Source organism: Eumetopias jubatus, unplaced genomic scaffold (genome assembly GCF_037043125.1).
Source record: "Eumetopias jubatus isolate StellerSeaLion01/CBP00866 unplaced genomic scaffold, mEumJub1_p1.0 scaffold_16, whole genome shotgun sequence".
Taxonomy (NCBI): Eukaryota; Metazoa; Chordata; class Mammalia; order Carnivora; family Otariidae; genus Eumetopias; species Eumetopias jubatus.
This window is the reverse complement of record NW_028274822.1, coordinates 21,132,108-21,138,941: the sequence shown is the minus strand read 5'-3', so window position 1 is coordinate 21,138,941 and position 6,834 is coordinate 21,132,108. Positions and strand designations below refer to the sequence as shown.

General features: G+C 35.9%; 1 pseudogene; it reads right to left on the bottom strand.

The window, feature by feature from the left end:
• Nucleotides 1-4,505: 4,505 nt before the first annotated feature.
• Nucleotides 4,506-5,019, bottom strand: LOC114208872 (ubiquitin-conjugating enzyme E2 N pseudogene; annotated as a pseudogene).
• Between the last annotated feature and the right edge of the window lie 1,815 nt (nt 5,020-6,834).

Genomic DNA, 6,834 nt, shown 5'->3' with positions numbered 1-6,834 from the left:
AATCAACTATGTGCTTATTTGTTTGTTTTTTACATAGTTTGAATTTTAGATACAATTTAAGGTCAACAAAACACCAATATATCTACTGAACAGTATTTCTAAAGAGGCAGAGAACTTCCAGGCTTTTTTTTAAGCTGCATTTTTTCAGCTTATTTTTAATGCTTTTAGAATATTTTCACTGATTTTTCTGATTTTCTAATTAATGTTAGCCAATGTGATTTTGCCCAGTGTTTCTTTTTCTCTTTGCCCAGTTCCCCATTTAAACTGCTAAGCTATTCTGTGTGTGTTGCCTCTGGGAAGGAATTTAAAAGCAGAAAACACAGAGGGAAAGGAGTTTCTTATTGATTTTTGAGTTTTGAAAGTCTATGGCTTAGAAGAAAAAAAAACATGGCAAGTATAAAACATCTAGTAGAATATACAAATAAATCTCCCCAACTACTCCCAACTCCCCCCCCACCACCACCACCACCACCAATCCTGATACAGATGCTAGACTGGAGACAGGTGGGAGACGTGGGTGGAGCCCACAAAGAGGATACTAGAAAAGTGGAGTAGAATCAGAATCCTCAGGGCCCCAAGGGAAGAAGCATCATCCTTCACCAGCCCCCTACCCCGTTCGTGCTCTGCGCATTATCTTTCCAGTGGCCATTCAACCAGAGATTCCCTACAGCTGCAGCCAACAGAAACAATACCTGTCTGCACTCTAAGATTTTGTTTGGCGCCCATCTGACTTGCCCTGTGTGAACAACCTCTTGCACCAATCAAATACACTTATAATTTCCAGAAGAAGTAAGCAGAATCCTGGAAACCTGGTGGGTGTTAAAAGGAAAAGTCCTGCTTCCCCTTGGATGTGAAAGAAGAATGGAACCAGCTCAAGATTCTCCTCTCGTCATCAGGACCATAACATATACACATCAAGATACCTAAGGTAGTAAGGGTTTTATCATGTTCTATGGTAGAATATCTTAGGTATCTTAGGATTCTTTTATTTTTGAAGTTTCTAGTATGGATTAACAAAGAGAGAAGGGTTTGGGAGAGAATTTTTTGCAGTTGGTTCTCAGTAACTTCTCAAAACTGTTATGCTTTGATGTTATATAACTAAAAAGAATATCAGTGAAGCCAGAAACCTTATGTGGGCCCTAGTTCAACTTTCCCTTCCCACCAAACTCCTATAAAAATCCCCTGCTCAGCGGGGAGCCTGCTCCTCCCTCTCCCTCTGCCACTCCCCCTGCTTGTACTCTCTGTCAATTAAATAAATAAAATCTTTTTTTAAAAATCTGCAAAATATCCATTACTGAAAATAGAAGATACTTTCTAGCAATACTCAGCTCTGTTTGAATAAAAGGAACAGTAATTACAAGTTACAGGTGAACTAAATTACCAAGATGGTTGAAGGTAAAAACTGAATGGTCTCTAAAGTTCCTACTGGCTCTAAAATTCAATGACTCTAGTGAGAAGTCCTATAATACTTTGCCTTTACAATGTAAAATGTTAATAAAAGAGAGCTTTTACTCTATTTTCAAATTTTAAAAAAAATTGAAAGCAAAATTGACTTTCCCTTTTCTCCAAAAAAAACTGCTGCCATTTTTTTATTTTCTATTTTATACACTTCTCTTGCCTTTACTCCTCATAAGCAATATCCTGCAAAACTTGCCAAATATCTATTTCCTCCCTCCTTTCTACGACCTCATTGAGGCCTTCATTATATTGTGTTGCATCATCTTTCACTCAAGCTTTTCACTGAAACTCCAGAAAGACTTCATTAAAAGTAAGAACCATGTACCAGGCTAAAGGTTGTGTCCTAAGAGTAAAGGTAAGACCAAAATACACTCACATCAAGAAAGCCAAAAATGAAGGCTAGACAGATCAACATGATCCAGCTAACAATTCAGTTGCATATTAAAACAAGAATCAACGCTCTTCAGAGAAACAGAATCCAGACTCTCTATAGCATATCATTTACAATGTCTAGTATACAACCAAAAACTATGAGACATGCGGAAAAGCAGAAAAATTGACTCATAATCAAAATACAAAATAGTAGATAAAAACAGACTCATAGACATTCAAGATGTTTGAATTAGCAGACAAGACTTTTAATATAGTTATTAAAATGCCTTTAAATTTACATAAAAAGCTATAATAAAAAGATGGGTAATTTCAGGATGGATGGATAAAGAAGCAGTAAATATGAGCCAAATGAAATCCTAAAGCTAAAAAAAATCTGAAATAAAACATTTTCACTGCATGGAATTAAGAGAAGATTGCACACTATAAGATAAAGTGTCAATGAAGCTGATAAATGGACAATGAAATTATCAAAACTGAAACACAAAGGAAAAAAATTTTTAAATAATGAACAGAGCATCAGTAGTCTGTGGAACAAAATAAAAGACTAATATATGTGTAAAAAAGTTCCAGAGAGAGAGAGGAGAGAGAAAGAGAATGTAACAAAAAATAAATATTTTAAGTAATATGGATTTAATTTTTTGCAAATTTTAATAAAAATAACAACTCATATGTATAATAAACTCAGTAAACACAGAGCATGGCAAACATACACAGAAAAACTCACACTAGGCATATCATAGTCAAACTATTGAAAACAAAGATAAAGGAAAAAAATCCTAAAAGAAGAGAAAAAAGACACATTGCATACATATAGAGAAATTACACTATACATCACAACTTCTCATTAGAAATAATAGAAGCTAGAAGGCAATAATATGATATTTTCAAAGTGTTGAAAGAAAAAAACACTGTCAACCGAGAACTCTGTATCCAACAACAACAACAAAAATCCTTCAAAACTGAAGTTAAGGGTGCCTGGGTGGCTCAGATGGTTAAGCGTATGCCTTCGGCTCAGGTCATGATCCCAGGGTCCTGGGATCGAGTCCCGCATCAGGCTCCCTGCTCCTTGGGAGCCTGCTTCTCCCTCTGCCTCTCTCTCTCTCTCTCTGTCTCTGTCTCTCATGAATAAATAAATAAAAAGTTTAAAAAAAAAACTGAAGTTAACAAAATTTTCAGATCAGTTGAAAGCAAAAAGAATTCATTACTAGCAGATATACTCTATAAGAAATGCAAAACAAAGTATTTGAGGCCAAAGTGAAATAATATGATATGGCAATTCCAGGATAGAATAATTCAGAACTGAAAATTGTGATAATCTTTGCTAAATCCATTTTCTTAACTTTTTGAAAGACACTTTTTTAAAGTGAAAATAATGACATCATAAGGTGAGGTTTATGATATATAAGCACATAAAATATATGAGTTCTAGAGGAGATGACCTGAATTATACTATCAAAATTTCTTATACAAGTAGTATAATAAATCCATTCAAGGTAAACTATGATAAGTTAAGGACACTTGTATTTCCTAATCACCAAAACATAACCCTAATGGCGTTAGCAAAAAAGCAAACTGAATGATAGAATGAAACACTAAAAGATACTCAAATAACCCAAAACAGGAAACAAAGAGTACATGGACCAAATAGAAAACAGGACAAACTCAAGTATGTCACTAATTATGTTAAATATAAATGCACTAGATGCTCCAATTAAAAGGCAGATAATAGGGGCACCTGGGTGGCTCAGTCATTAAGTGTCTGCCTTCGGCTCAGGTCATGATCCCAGGGTCCTGGGTTCAAGCCTCACATCGGGCTCTCTGCTCAGAAGGAAGCCTGTTTCTCCCTCTCCCACTCCCCCTGCTTGTGTTCCCCTTCTCTCGCTGTGTCTCTCTCTGTCAAATAAATAAATAAAATCTTTAAAAAAAAAAAAAGGCAGATAATATGAGATTGAATTTTTTTTTTAGAATAACAAAAAATATTTTACTAAAACATAAGATTTACAGAAGTTTCCAGACAAGCCATACAAAATGGTCACAAGCTTTTTCTTGAAGGAAGGATTCTACACTTGACAGCAAGCCACAATGTTTTTAGTGAGGGCTGTGATATTTGTTTAATGTTCCCATTTTGGTTCAAACAATCAAGCTTGTCCATCTACAGCATCTAAATAAAGTTAGACTTGGCTAGAGAGCATATTCTAAAGAACTGGTTAGCTGCTTTTAACCAATGCAATTAGATCACCATAAAAGGGGTGAAAGGAGCCCAAAAAATTAAAATAAAACTATCTCTCCCCCTCAAAAAGAGTAATAAAGAAAAACACCCACACCCCTGCAGCTAACCCTGACAACTACCTTCATTCACAGTGTTTATACTCAAACCATGATGGGGAAATGAATAAAAGCAGAGAAGGGCCACTGCTTTTAAACGTTTCACAACAATCCGGATGGTACTTCCTAGCCTCTGCTCATGCTTTACAACAGTGAATCAGGACAAGACATAGGTTTGCTAATGTGCATTTAATCACCAAAGGACTGAAGATGTCTGGGCTTTTATTCTGTAATGTTTCTAAGACTGTGTCCTTTAAATGCAAGAAGAAGTCTTGGCAGAACAGGAGAACAGGAGAACTGTTCTCTGATCTGATCCGATCATCATCAGATCGATTTTAAATATTATTCATGGCATATAGCCTAGTCCATGCTCTAGCTGTTTCTATGGCTTGGGCTTCGTTGGTCTTCCACTGCTGCGCTACATCATTTGCTAATGGATCATCTGGATTGGGAGCACTTAACAAAGCCTGGATCGATAGCAGAACTGTGCGGATCTGCAGTGCTGGGGACCACTTACTTATCTTTCAAAATATCTAAACATATTCTTCCCAACTTGTCTACATTAGGATGATAAATTTTGGTCATGAAACGTACTTTAGGGTCTGCCATCGGGTATTCTTCTGGTAGGAACAGTTCAAGCTTAAAAGTCCCTCCCTCAAAGGGGGAATCCTGGGGGCCAGCAATGACCACATGAAAATAACGGGCGTTGCTCTCATCTGGTTCTGCTTTAATGCCAGGAACTGGTTCTGCCAGCAAACGCTGGGTTTCCTTGATAATCCTGCGGGGCAGCCCGGCCATCTTGTCAGATCCCGAGTTCGGCCTCTGGTCTCGACTTCGGCTCCGCTCGCCTCTGAGATTGAATTTTTTTAAAATAACACTCAACTATATACTGTTCACAAATATGCACTTTAAATGTTAAGACACAAACAGATTGAAAGCAAAATAATAGAAAAACCCATCATGTAAACACTGAACAAGAAGTCTGCTGTGGCTCCATTAAGATCAAACAAAGTAGACTTCAAGGCAAGGAGTACTAACAGAAACAGAGGAACATTTCATAATCATAAGAGAATCACTTCATCAAGACATCACTCCTAAATACATATGCATCAAATAACAGAGCTAAATTTAACAAAACTAAAGCAAGAAATCTACAAATCCATTTTACATAGGTGATTATTTGATTAGCCTACTGAAAGCTTAACTGTGTTTAGACTTCCTGATAAGGTCTCCCAGTTTCTATGAAGTTTTGATACCAAGGTTTCCATAGCTTATTATACGAGTAAAAGACTGAGCATTTACAGGAGGAAAACATATAAATAAAACTAAAAGATGCAGTCTACTCATTGCTTGGGCAGAGGTGGTGACCTTGTCTGTAAAAAGCCTCTGTTGATCTCATACAGATATAGCCTCTGACAACTTTGCTATGAAAAAAAAAGATGGGTTTAAACTACCTCTGGCTTTTATTTCTTAGAACAAAACCTGTTATTTTTCAGCAATTCCTAAATATCATCACTATCTGAATAGGAGTCTCAAAATAAAACATCTTTTAAATCACCCTTCCTTACCTTCTTTCCAGAATCTAACACACAATCACCACCGCTTTATACTAACAGATTATATCTTATTCTTAATTTGGAATAATGTACCATTCAACTCCATTTATTTTATATGATTTGTTAAAAATATCAATATCATCAAACTAATTATGAGAGACAAATAGCTTAACCATAAAATTAATGTACCCAGCCCCTCCAGGTCAGTTAAAATGTAAATTTAACAATTTTTTTCTTCTTGTATAATTACTTTCAGACATGTGAATGAAGATGATTAAAAATAAGTAAAGATCGGAGTTCTGAGACTGATTCATATGATCTACTTCTTAGGATCATTAAATATTTCTTAGTCTCTCTAAAGCTAAAAGGACCATTATTCAAACAGCATTGTGACAGATGGCAACAGGGCCAGCCCAAGGCAAACTCTTTAAACTCATCTTTCTAACCTCTTTCCCCCATTTTTGGCACTTGTTTGTATTTTTCCTTCCCCTCAGAGTCCCAAATTCTTCCACAAACATTTTGTTTGATGATACTGCATGCAGCCTCAGAAGAGGAAAGCAATGATCTGGAGGATGAGTCCCAGAGACAGAGTATCCACTTCCCGTTCAGCATAGGGGATCTAGGGAACAGTTACACTTAACTGCTCAAAATTTCACTTTTTTAAGGATTTTGTGTCAAGCTCATTCTAAACACATCCACAGAGAAATGAATTCCAGTTCCCCAGCTATGTGCCAGCTATATGACTATGATGTTATTTAGCCCATCATCTGTAAAATGGTAATATCTGATCTAATTCACCAAAGTTTGATTAAAGCCAGTAGGAGTTAAATGCTTAATCAAGAGGAAAACATCATGCAATGTAAACATTGTATTATACAGCAAAGGAAATTATAAAATCCTATTACTTGAGAAGCTTAAGGTGACAGTCATATAGTTATCTACCCTTCAACAACCATTAAGATATTTTTCTGTGTCTTCTCTTTGTTCAGTTTTGGTGTAATAAAAGGAGTATGAACTGCCAAGTCAGCCAGACTGAGTTTGAATTTCAATTCCTTTTTTTTAAGATTTTATTTATTTATTTATTTATTTATTTATTTGAGAG